The sequence below is a fragment of the Gorilla gorilla genome, chromosome 17 (assembly GCF_029281585.2).
Source record: "Gorilla gorilla gorilla isolate KB3781 chromosome 17, NHGRI_mGorGor1-v2.1_pri, whole genome shotgun sequence".
Classification (NCBI taxonomy): domain Eukaryota; kingdom Metazoa; phylum Chordata; class Mammalia; order Primates; family Hominidae; genus Gorilla; species Gorilla gorilla.
The window spans coordinates 63,006,301-63,020,205 of record NC_073241.2 but is presented as its reverse complement, the minus strand read 5'-3'; positions in this window follow the sequence as shown (position 1 = coordinate 63,020,205).

The following is a 13,905-nucleotide window of genomic DNA, read 5'->3' as shown; positions in this document are numbered from 1 at the left end:
CCATGCTGTTCTCCTGAGAGCGAATAAGTCTCATGAAATCTGATGGTTTGATAAAGTCTCATGAAATCTGATGATCAGATAAAAATCTGATGTAGGGCAGTTCCCCTACACATGCTGTCTTGCCTGCCACCATGAAAGACGTGCCTTTGCTCCTCCTTCACCTTCTGCCATAATTGTGAGGCCTCCCCAGCAACATGGAATTGTGAATCCTTTAAACCTCCTTTGCTTTATAAATTACCAAGTTTTTGGTATGTCTTTATTAGCAGGGTGAGAACGGGCTAATACAACTGGGTTTTAGCATGCATTTATTTGTGTGTTGTTTAATCCCCAGAACAAGTCTTCTTGTGATTTGGCTGGTTTCTAAAAATGATACAACAGAAGGTTTGGCTTATCAGAGAGAAAGTATATTTTCAACAAAGAAAAACATACAAACAATATAAACTGAGCCTTGAGATGGAGAGACATAAATGGAATATTGTGAACCATGGGTGAAAATGTACTCGAATATGTTTTAGGTTCTTTAATTTTCATCATAAGCACACTGAATTCTTAACCTAGTAGAACAAAGATTGGATAGGCCTGCAGGCAAATGATCAAAAATCTGTTTCAAATCCTAAAGCCAACAGAACGTTTTGCCTATGGCTTGTTTATACCATTTGATCAAAAAGAATAATGCAATTGTGAGTTAGTCTAAGGTTGAGGAATTTTTCCAATGAAGTAAGTTAATTATTTATTACTATTGATTTGCTAGAGTGTTTCTGCAAAATCAAAGTACATTTCTTTTTCCACTTTAACATTTCTAAGAATTATGTAACAACTCTCCAAAGTTATTAAACCTAATAACTATATTTTATAACATTCTTGATGCAGCTGATCAATTTGCTACATCAAGCTTATATATTCTTGTTTTAAATAAAGTAACATATAAGTTATGTGCCTCATACATAATAATTGAAGAATAATGACAAAAATGTAAATTTTCCATTTTAGACCATCTCTTGAGTCATACTAACCACTAAAAGACCGAAATATACACACTGAGATAAATGTACTAAGAAATCCCTGGGGGAAACCTCTAGTGGCTCATTGAATCCAGGCTGTCAAATTTCCAAAGAACAATTAGATGCTTTTAGCCAAGATCTATAGATTATATAAATGACATGTTAAGAAAATAGCAAAAATCATTCCAACTTTTCCTCTTCCTCCATCCTCTCTTTTAACATCTGCAGCAATATCACAAGAAAAACATATATTTAAGGTAGAAACAAAAGGCCAGTATCATGATCTGGATTATACCAAGATTCAGGAGTCTTTGGAGTTTATAAACATTAAAATATTTTATTTGTGTTATGTAATGTCCCTTTTATTTTATCCTATGGAAGTATACCTTTTAAAATAAAGAACAAATAGGCTAAAATAGTTTTGTGTACAATTAGAAAATTGAGGTGTCTTTCAATTTATTGTCGCTGATATCATTTTTTAAAATCTTATGTATATTAAAAACTGAAGAGCTTCTTGCTATCCTCTAAATCTGTCTATAATCAGCAATAAACTAGGATTTAAAACATCCCTAACTCTAGGGCTTTTTCTGAAGGAGTAGGGCAGGAGTACACTCTTTGTTCCTGAAATATATGGACAAGTACTTGAGGTATATAAATAGAATCATACAAGGGAAACTAATTATTCATAAAAATGAAAGGGGGGCATTACTACACCTGAATCCCAGAGTTTTTGTGTCTTTGTATGTGAGTCTGAGAACATATGGCCTTCTGAGCTTCAAAGTTTTCATCTGTACAAAGAAAATAACAAATTGACATTCAAGAGACTACTGTGTCAAATATCTGAGAAGGACGAGAGTGAATGCTCGAGGCTTATTGTCCACCTCTGCACGTGCCAATTCTCTTAAACATAGTTGTGGCTATGTATTTTTAAAACCAACAAAAGAACAAAACTCTGTGAAAATATTACTCTTCCTTAAATCAAAACCAGTTTCAAAATGTTTTTAAAGATAACTGATAGGGGAGGCCAACATCTACGTGGAAAAGAAAGAACTTTTGTAAGTTCCATGAAATGATGTCATGTTAGGGCTTTTTGCCTTATACCTAACAGAGCCTACATAATTATTGTATTAAAAATTTAGTCAGGTTCAATCAGGTATAATTTACCTATGATAAAACACATGGGTTTTAAACATACAGTTGAATGCATTTCAACCAATGTATATACTTATGTAACTACCATCTTAAGATATGGAATATTTCCATTCCCCAAGAAAGTTCTCTCATGCCAATAATCCTCACTTCCCCTTTCTTTTCCAGCAGGCAACCACTGATCTAAATTCAGAAACTATATTTAATTTCATCTGTTATAGAAATTCATAGAAATGGAAGCATACAGCATATATACTTTTTTCAGGCTGTTTTGTCCAAGAATGTTTGTGAGAGTCATCCATGTGATTTTGTGTATCAGTACTTCATTCACTGTTATTGCTGACTAGTATTTCACTGCGTTATGTACCATAAGTTGTTCATTTACTCATCTGTTAAAAGACATTTAGGTTGTAACCAATTGTTTGGCTACTGTGAATAAGATGCTAGAAACATTTAAATGCAAATATTTGTGAACTACATTCACATTTAAGATGTCAAGTTTTTTTGGCATGATGTTATATATAATATTCAAAATATCCCCTATTTCTTGTTTTCCTGCTTATTTTTGAGTTAATTCAGCACTATTATGATTCCATTTTATCTCTTCTCTGGTTGGTTTATTTACTTGTTTGGTTTTGTGCATGAGCCGGCATTTACATTTCCAAACCATTTGCTCCAGTTAAAGTTACCAAAGGGTTTTCGAGCAGAGGAAAGCACCAGAGGAGGAAACTGTCACAGTCCACTGTCATGGAATACCCTACTTTGTATACAAAATGAGAATTTACTTCAATTTTCTCCTGTGCCACTGATCAATTTATCTACTCTCTTGGTTCCAAACTCACCCTTCTTTGACTGCTCTGTGATAGCATAGCTGGATCTGTTAATATTTTTCTTATTACAGCTGACACACACAACGTTAAGTTTAGGCAGTAGAAAGTACTGAAAAGACAGTGCTCTTCTCTCTACATGCCTGCATGATGTGGCTTCTCCAGTGTCCAGCAGTCAGCAGTTTTCCCTGGCACATAATAGGAGGCTTTGCAGTACATTCAATAGTAAGTACTTGTCTGTGGACAGCATACCCCAAAACCACAGAGGATACATTTCTATCAAGTCCCACTAGTTCAGCACCTCAGTGACCTCTCTACCATTCAATGAGCCACAGTTGGCCACATCCACAAAGGTTTGGGGCTGGGCTTTGGGAATGGGTGTCTCTCTTTTGACCACTCTCTCTGCCCTAGGTGTAGTGAGATAAGTAAAAATAATTCTTTTTGTATTTCCCTAGTCCAACCTTTATTTCTCTGGTCCTCTGTTAAATATAATAATTATGAATATGAAACTTTCCCTATTAAAATTGCTGCATGATTTCTCTCTTCTGCTTTAACTCTTACTGAGATAGAATTAGCACCAGAAAAAAATTCTAGGTGTAGCAGCCAAAAATATGACATTGTTTACTGCAGTGGAAAGTCATGGCTTCTCATTCAGTTTCTAGAGCTGAGTTAATTCACTGGCCCACCGCCTCTTGATTGAAGAGAAATTCTGGACACCAAAAAGGAGGATCCTCCACTACAGCTGTAGCTACATACCGAAAATCTTCACTGAAGGCACCCAAAAAGAAATGTGTGGCCATTTACTAGAGTCACTGTGCATTAGCAAAAAGACAAAAACCCAAACCTTTAGATGATTACTGGACATTTGGCTCTGAATGGAACCTAATTCCTGGTGACCCAAAATGCCAACGCAGTCAGGTGATGGACAGAATATTAGCTCAAGTCCAACTTAAAGTGTGACAAGTTAGTCCACAGCCCCACCTTGTGTTTAGGTTCCTGGTTCCCGAATGTATGATTGCAACAGACACACTCGGCAACAGTCAGAAACCCCGTATTGACTGATTCATAGATATGGACCATTATTATAGAAAGGGCTAAGTGAAAGCCCCTGGAACTTCCTCCTCAATCCTAAGATAACATACCAGAAGCAATGCTGTATCACTGGGGGAATTTTTTATGTAAACACCATAATCAAAAATTTGAAAGCAGCAACAGCAGTGAAATCTAGCTATCCTTATATAACTCAACAGTTTAATCTGTGGAGAAATCAGGTAGATATTAGAGAATGATCATGGACTACTGTAAGCTTAATAAGTTGGTGACTTTAACTGTGGCTATTGTCCCACATGTAATATGTTCACTGGAACAACACAGGCCCTTTCATTTGGAATGCCACTCTTGACATGGCTAAGGCAGCAGTATACCTGCAGATACCTACCTGCTCCCTGCCAAGTGGAATCTGCAGAGGTCTTTGTCTTTATGACACTTAGAAAAGCATGCACTGGTCTACTGTATTGATGAAGCTGTGCTTATTAGATACAGTCAGCTGAAAGTTACAAACATTTTAGGTGCCTTAGTAAGACATATATGAACAAGAGGTTCCAAGTAAACCAAAATTTAGGGATTCGCTTCAGTGAAATTTCTGGAGAATTAATGTGGAGATATTCCCTCCAAGGTGAAAAATAAATTGCTTCACCTCACATCAACCATCATATAGAAAGATGCCCAGTGCCTGGTATAATGTTTTAAATTTTGTAAACAACCTATTCCCCATTTGAGAGTATTATTTCAGGGCATTTTCAGAATCATCCACAAGGTGGGCAGTTCTTAGTAGAGACTAGAGTAAAAAAAACTGTGAAGCAAGTTCATTCTGTAGTACAAGCTGATCTGTCACTTAGGCCTTAGGATTCAGTAGATTTGATGATATTCAGTGTCTGCAGAAAACAAAGATATTGCATGCAGAACCTGACAAGCACTGATAGGAAAATTACAGTGTGATCTCTAAGATACTAGAATATATATATATATATATATATATATATATATATATGTATATATATCATCCACAGATATGTAGGGGGGTGCGTGTGCATGCACGCACATGCATTCACACACATAAAATTGGCAGATAACTATTCTCCTTTTGAGAAATGGCTTCTTGTTTTCTATTGAGCCTTGGTAGGAACTGAACACCCAACAATAGGACATCAAGTGGCCACATGATCCAAGCATTCTGTCATAAATTGGGTTGTCTGACCCACACAGCCACAGCAACCTATCATGAGATGAAAACAGTGTATAAAAGACCAAGCTTGGTCAGGTCTGGAAGGTTATGAGGAAGCTGCATGAGCAGGTAGCACCAACTCCTTTAATATCAGCTAATGTTGCATTGTCTCTTCTTTCAAGCCATATGCAGGGCCTCCTGGGATACTTATTATGACCAGTTATCTGAAGAAGAAAAACACTCAAGCCTGGATTCCAAATGGGTCTTCACAATATGATGGCACTAATAGAAAGCAAATGAATGTACCACTACAGTCCCACTGGGTAACCTGAATGATGACAGTGAAAGAAAGTCTTCTCAGTGGGCAGAGCCTTGAGCAGTACATCTAGTTGTCCATTCAATCCAGAGCTAGGGCCAAAAGTATAGATTTACAGGATTCTTGGGAAGTTGCTAATAATGCGGCTGAATTGTCAGGGACAATTCAGGGAAATAATAGTATTAGAAAATTTGTGACAAGAAAATCCGGGGAAGAAGTATTTGAATGGGCTTTACAAAATGAGCAAAGACTGAAGATATTTGTTACCCATGTAAATGCCCGCCAAAGTGCATCCTTAGAGAAGGTTCAAATTACACCTCTTTGGATGTCAGTTCCCTTTATCAGCTCAGTGGCTACATAAACAAAAATGACATGGGTGCAGGGATGGGGGCTACACAAGGGCTTAACGACATGACTTTTTCTTCCAAGGCTGACATAACCAACATTACAGCTAAGAGCCTACTCTATCAGCAAAAGAGACCAACACTAAGCCTCATTCCCTAGGGAACCTGCTTAGCCACATTATGGCAGTTCGTTTACATTGGACCTCTTGCACCATGGATGGGGCAGAGAGTCTTCCTCACTGGAATAGACACACATTCTAGATATGCATTTTTTTTCTCTCTCTGTAATGCTTTTAGTTCCACCATCTGTGGACTCATAGAATACATTATCTGTGTGACACTTCCCATAGCTTTGCTTCTAATTGAGGAACTCTTTTTACAACAAAGAAAGTACAGAAATAGGCTCAGACCTGTAAAATTAACTGATCTTTCCGCATACCTGATCACTCAAAAGGGGTTAGGCTAAATGAAAGGTGAAATAGCTTATTGAAAACTCAGTCATGGTACAAGTTGGGAGACAATGGAATTCTGTTTTACATAATCGCAGAATATACTTTTGCATCTCCTGACTCCCCCAAGAGGGTTGCATAGCAGAGTGCCACCAGCCACGTACTTCCACATGACTAGCTTCCCAGTGGAATCTACAGAACATCTTTATAACTAATGAGTTCAGCAAGGTTGTAGGATACAAGATCAATATTAAAAATCAATTTTATTACTATATTCTGGTAATAAATAATTGGAATTCTGAATTTTAAAAAATAGTGCAATTACAATGGCTTCAAAAAGTGAAATAGTTACACATCTAATAATACATGTACAGAATCTATATGTAGTAAACTACAAAACACTGATAATATAAATGAAGGAAGACAAGTGGAGAGATATACCATGATTATTTTGTTCCTATGTCAATTCTCAGGTAATTGATCTATGGAGTCAATACAAGCCCATTCAAAAATCCCAGATGGCTCTTTTATAGATAGTAATAAACTGATTCTAATATTGACATAGAAAACCAAAGGAACTAGAGTAACCAAGACAAGAAGTCTGATGGTTGGACCAGGGGTTCGGGGCTTTTTTTGTTACTGTTTTCATTATGCCTGGGTCTTAGGCAGTGTCTTAGTCTGTTTGTGTTTCTATAAAAGAATACTCGAGGCTGGGTAATTTATAAAGAAAAAGAGGTTTATTTGACTCACAGTTCTGCAGGTTGTACAAGAAGCATGGCACCAGCATCTGCTTCTGGTGAGGGCTTCAGGCTGCTTCTACTCATGGCAGAAGGTGAAGAGGAGCAGGAATCACATGGCAAAAGGAGAGAAGCAAAAGATAAAGAGGGGAGGAGGCCAGGTGTGGTAGCTCACACCTATAATCCCAGCACTTTGGGAGGCCGAGGCGGGTGGATCACCTGAGGTCAGGAGTTTGAGACCAGCCTGACCAACATGGAGAAACCCCATCTCTACTAAAAATACAATAAATTAGCCAAGCGTGGTGGCACATGCCTGTAATCTACTTGGGAGGCCGAGGCAGGAGAATCGTTTGAACCCAGGAAGCAGAGGTTGCGGTGAGCCGAGATCATGCCATTGCACTCCAGCCTGAGATCGCGCCATTGCACTCCAGCCTGGGCAACAAGAGCGAAAGTCCGTCTCAAAAAAAAAAAGAGGAGGTGCCACACTCTTTTCAAAAATCAGTTATGGCTGCAGGAATTAATAGAGGAAGAACTCATTCATTACTGCCAGGACAGCACCAAGACCAAGCTTTTCAAGAAGGATCAGCTCCCGTGACCCAAAAACCTCCCACTAGGCCCCCACCCCAACACTGGGGATCAAATTTCAACATGAAGTTTGGAAGGGACAAATAACAAAACTATATCAGGCAGGCACTGTGTCCCCAGGTGTCATGCAGGTGTGGGTGCCTCTCAGGGTTGCTGTCTCTCCTTCAGCTGAATTCTGGGCCCAGTACTGTTCATCTGCTAAGGGTAGAGGTAATTTGTTTTCCTTCTCTCAACTGAAAAAGGTTTTCAACACTACAGGCGGTAGCTGCCACCCCCACGCACCCCTGGCCTATTTTATTATTTTATTTTAATTGCTTTTTATAGCTTGCAATCAAGTAGACAATTATAAAAAATACTTGATTATTATTATTACTATTATTTCTACTTTAAGTTTTAGGGTACATGTGCACAACATGCAGATTAGTTACATATGTATACATATTCCATGTTGGTGTGCTGCACCCATTAACTCATCATTTAACATTAGGTATATCTCCTAATGCTATCCCTCCCACCTCCCCCAACCCCACAACAGGCCCCGGTGTGTGATGTTCCCCTTCCTGTGTCCATGTATTCTCATTGTTCAATTCCCATCTATGAGTGAGAACATGCAGTGTTTGGTTTTTTGTCCTTGCGATAGTTTGCTGAGAATGATGGTTTCCAGCTTCATCCATGTCCCTACAAAGGACATGAACTCATCAATTTTTATGGCTGCATAGTATTCCATGGTGTATATGTGCCACATTTTCTTAATCCAGTCTATCATGGTTGGACATTTGGCTTGGTTCGAAGTCTTTGCTATTGTGAATAGTGCTGCAATAAACATACGTGTGCATGTGTCCTTATAGAAGAATGATTTATAATCCTTTGGGTATATAACCAGTAATGGGATTGCTGGGTCAAATGGTATTTCTAGTTCTAGATCCCTGAGGAATTGCCACACTTGACTTCCACAATGGTTGAACTAGTTTACAGTCCCACCAACAGTGTAAAATTGTTCCTATTTCTCCACATCCTCTCCAGCACCTGTGGTTTCCTGACTTTTTAATGATCGCCATTCTAACTGGTGTGACATGGTATCTGACTGTGGTTTTGATTTGCATTTCTCTGATGGCCAGTGATGATGAATATTTTTTCATATGTCTTTTGGCTGCATAAATGTCTTTTGAGAAGTGTTTGTTCGTATCCTTCGCCCACTTTTTGATGGGGTTGTTTTTTTCTTGTAAATTTGTTTTAGTTCGTTGTAGATTCTGGATATTAGCTCTTTGTCAGATGAGTAGATTGCAAAAATTTTCTCCCATTCTGTAGGTTGCCTGTTCACTCTGATGGTAGTTTCTTTTATTTTATTTTATTTTATTTTATTATTATTATACTTTAACTTTTAGGGTACATGTGCACAATATGCAGGTTACATATGTATACATGTGCCATGCTGGTGTGCTGCACCCATTAACTCATCATTTAGCATTAGGTATATCTCCTAATGCTATCCCTCTCCCCTCTCCCCACCCCACAACAGTCCCCAGAGTGTGATGTTCCCCTTCCTGTGTCCATGTGTTCTCATTGTTCAACTCCCACCTATGAGTGAGAATATGCGGTGTTTGGTTTTTTGTTCTTGTGATAGTTTACTGAGAATGATGATTTCCAATTTCATCCATGTCCCTACAAAGGACATGAACTCATCATTTTTTATGGTTGCATAGTATTCCATGGTGTATATATGCCACATTTTCTTAATTCAGTCTATCATTGTTGGACATTTGGCTTGGTTCCAAGTCTTTGTTATTGTGAATAGAGCCACAATAAACATACGTGTGCATGTGTCTTTATAGCAGCATGATTTATAGTCCTCTGGGTATATACCCAGTAATGGGATCGCTGGGTCAAATGGTATTTCTAGTTCTAGATCCCTGAGGAATTGCCACACTGACTTCCACAATGGTTGAACTAGTTTACAGTCCCACCAACAGTGGAAAAGTGTTCCTATTTCTCCACATCCTCTCCAGCACCTGTTGTTTCCTGACTTTTTAATGATCACCATTCTAACTGGTGTGAGATGGTATCTCATTGTGGTTTTGATTTGCATTTCTCTGATGGCCAGTGATGATGAGCATTTTTTCATGTGTTTTTTGGCTGCATAAATGTCTTCTTTTGAGAAGTGTCTGTTCATGTCCTTCACCCACTTTTCGATGGGGTTGTTTGTTTTTTTCTTGTAAATTTGTTTCAGTTCACTGCAGATTCTGGATATTAGCCCTTTGTCAGATGAGTAGGTTGCGAAAATTTTCTCCCATGTTGTAGGTTGCCTGTTCACTCTGATGGTAGTTTCTTTTGCTGTGCAGAAGCTCTTGGGTTTAATTAGATCCCATTTGTCAATTTTGGCTTTTGTTGCCATTGCTTTTGGTGTTTTAGACATGAAGTCCTTGCCCATGCCTATGTCCTGAATGGTAATGCCTAGGTTTTCTTCTAGGGTTTTATGGTTTTAGGTCTAACGTTTAAGTCTTTAATCTATCTTGAATTAATTTTTGTATAAGGTGTAAGGAAGGGATCCAGTGTCAGCTTTCTACATATGGCTAGCCAGTTTTCCCCAGCACCATTTATTAAATAGGGAATCCTTTCCGCATAGCTTGTTTTCCTCAGGTTTGTCAAAGATCAGATAGTTGTAGATATGTGGCTTTATTTCTGAGGGCTCTGTTCTGTTCCATTGATCTATATCTCTGTTTTGGTACCAGTACCATGCTGTTTTGGTTACTGTAGCCTTGTAGTATAGTTTGAAGTCAGGTAGCATGATGCCTCCAGCTTTGTTCTTTTGGCTTAGGATTGACTTGGCGATGCGGGCTCTTTTTTGGTTCCATATGAACTTTAAGGTAGTTTTTTCCAATTCTGTGAAGAAAGTCATTGGTACCTTGATGGGGATGGCATGGAATATATAAATTACCTTGGGCAGTATGGCCATTTTCACGATATTGATTCTTCCTACCCATGAGCATGGAATGTTCTTCCATTTCTTTGTATCCTCTTTTATTTCATTGAGCAGTGGTTTGTAGTTCTCCTTGAAGAGGTCCTTCACATCCCTTGTAAGTTGTATTCCTAGGTATTTTATTCTCTTTGAAGCAATTGTGAATGGGAGTTCACTCATTATTTGGCTCTCTGTTTGTCTGTTATTGGTTTATAAGAATGCTCATGATTTTTGCACATTGATTTTGTATCCTGAGACTTTGCTGAAGTTGCCTATCAGCTTAAGGAGATTTTGGGCTGAGACGATGGGGTTTTCTAGATATACAATCATGTCATCTGCAAACAGGGACAGTTTGACTTCCTCTTTTCCTAATCGAATACCCTTAATTTCCTTCTCCTGCCTGATTGCCCTGGCCAGAACTTCCAACACTATGTTGAAAAAGAGTGATGAGAGAGGGCATCCCTGTCTTGTGCCAGTTTTCAAAGGGAATGCTTCCGGTTTTTGTCCATTCAGTATGATATTGGCTGTGGGTTTGTCATAGATAGCTCTTATTGAGATATGTCTCATCAATACCTAATTTACTTACAGTTTTTAGCATGAAGTGTTGTTGAATTTTGTCAAAGACCTTTTCTGCATCTATTGTGATAATCACATGGTTTTTGTCGTTGGTTCTGTTTATATGCTGGTTTACGTTTATTGATTTGCATATGTTGAACCAGCCTTGCATCCCAGGGATGAAGCCCACTTGATCATGCTGGATAAGCTTTTTGATGTGCTGCTGGATTCAGTTTGCCCTGGCCTATTTTAAAGCCTTGGTTTAAAAGGGGAGAGTGGAGAGAAGGATCTGAACTGCATGTTGTGAGTTTCTTGTAGCAGCACCTGTTCCCCTCATCCTGGTCTGTACCAGGAGGGACACGTTCTCAAGACTCTTGCCAATTGTTCTTGTGAGGACTCAATGAAGCCCATGAAGAGTTCACTAGTGTGTTCAAATTCCCCCTTCTTTCTTTCTGCATCCCAAGCAGAAATAGGTTTTCTGATGTATAGAACTTTTAGATTGGCAAGATTTGTTTGTTGTTTTGTTTTGCTTTTTTTTCCCTGTTTTAATTTGGGCACTTAAAAGTGCCATTATATCATCTTCTAACATTCATTGTTTCTAGTAAGAAATTATGTCTTCTTCTTCTTGTTCTCTTGTGTGTATTGTGGTAATTTTCCTCTGGCCCCTTTTAAGATTTCTCTCTATATTGTTGGTTTTTCAGCAGTATCATTAGGATGTGCCTAGATTTTTTTTTATTTATTCTGAATACATGATTTGCTGCTTTCTTTTTAAATCAATTTAAATTTTATCCATTTTTTTAAATATTACTTTATTTTTCATTCTTTCTCTTCCTTTTGCCTGGTATTCCAATTATATGAATATTAAACTGTTTGCTGTTATCCTACCGTGGCTATGTTCTCATATTTTCAATCTTTGTCTCTCTTTGCTTCCATTTGCATAATTTCTACCTGTTTTCAATTTTAATGATCCTTATTCTGTCCAGCCCGATGTTACCCCCCACCCCAATTAAATGTTGTTATTGCAAAAACCATATTAATCAGTTTCAGTTCTTGGCTTCCATTTGGTCCTTTCTGGGGCTTCAAATTATTTCCTGAATCTCTCCATCTTTTCACTCATTATATCATGCTTTTCTGTAGATTCTTTAACATATTTATTATTATTTGTGTTATTATAGCTATTTTAAAGATCTTGTTTAATAATTCCTATATCTTCATCATCTGTGCATTTGTATCTAATGCATGATTTTCTTTTTAACCATGAGTCATCCTGCTTTTTTGCCCTTTTTATTATTTTCTATTGTATACTGGATACTGTGTCTAAAATATGTGTGTATTATTGATTTCTTTCTAAAAATAAGGAATACTACTTTCCTCTGTCAGTGTTAGGTCACTAGGCTGAATTAGGGTGAGAGGCTGTTCAGTTCGATTCAATCAATGATTGAGCTGATTTAGAGAGACACTGTGGTTTCGATTCCTCTAGGAAGGCTTTAGAATTAGAATATAGGGAGTTTCATAAATCTGTCCTTGCTTTTTAGCCCCACCTTTGTATACCAGCTCAGTATTGATATATTCGATCTCATCAGAAGTTGAATTGGGTGGGAGTTCAGTTATGACTTTGGTAAGACTCAACTCATGTCTGGCTTTGAATGGTTTGAAGTTACCTTCTCCCTATACTGGGACCCTGGGATCAAATCACAAGACTGCTGGACCTCAGAACTGCCCATCTGTGAAAGCCTGAGAGTGTGGGACTATGAGATTTCAAGACTATAGGAATACAGATAACAAGGCTGCAGACATTGACTTGGAGAATCTGAGTTTTCTTTCTGCTTTCCCACCCTACACCCAGGTTCTGTTACTCACCAAAATTCCTATGTAAGGGAATTACTTCACAGAAAGAATTGTCTTTGTTTTTGAGGGTCCTGCAGCATTCCAATCCATGGGCTTGTTAAAAGGTGCCAGGTTTGCCTCTGTCCAAGCCAATATTGTTTGGATTCTATTCTCTACCAGCCCTGCTGCCACCCACAAAAATTGGTTCCAAGTATGAAAACATCAGCTGTCCCTGAGCTGTTTCTCAGAAAGACTCATCCCTCTGAAGTTTAGTTCTTTTAGATTTTTAAATATCCACAGCCCTTCATTTGCTTTGTAGAAAAGTATATATTTTTTTAACCTGGTGATTTGTTGTTCAGTGGAAATAAGGTGTATATGTGAAGATTATATATGGCCCACACACAGAGAATATCCATTTCTAAGCACAGAGAAATACCTTAAGAAAAGAGTCAGATAATAAAATTAGTAAAAATTAATTTTTAAAACAAAAATATAAAAATATCCATTAATCTCATTGTTCCTTTTTAATTATTTATATTAAAAATCAAAATTACCACTATGCCTCTCTGATTTGACTCCAGAGTTACTTATTAACATTTTGTTGAATACAATTTAATACAATCCCTCACTGGATATTTTGCTATACTTATAGAGGCACAGCCCTATATACATATAATTACATATATATTTTTATTCAAAAAATTTGTTAATACAACACTTATTGCCCTGTAATACGTTTGGCTCACAGTCATCTTTCCAAATCAAAATATATAAGTTCTTGTTCTTTCTAATTGCTACAGAGAATACTCTTGCACTGCCAAGCCAGTATTAATAGCAACAGTCCTCTACTGATAGCCACTTAGGTTTCTTCAATATTTTGTACAGACAATATTCTTAAAGTTATATCTTTATACATTCCTAAAATAATGTTTCCT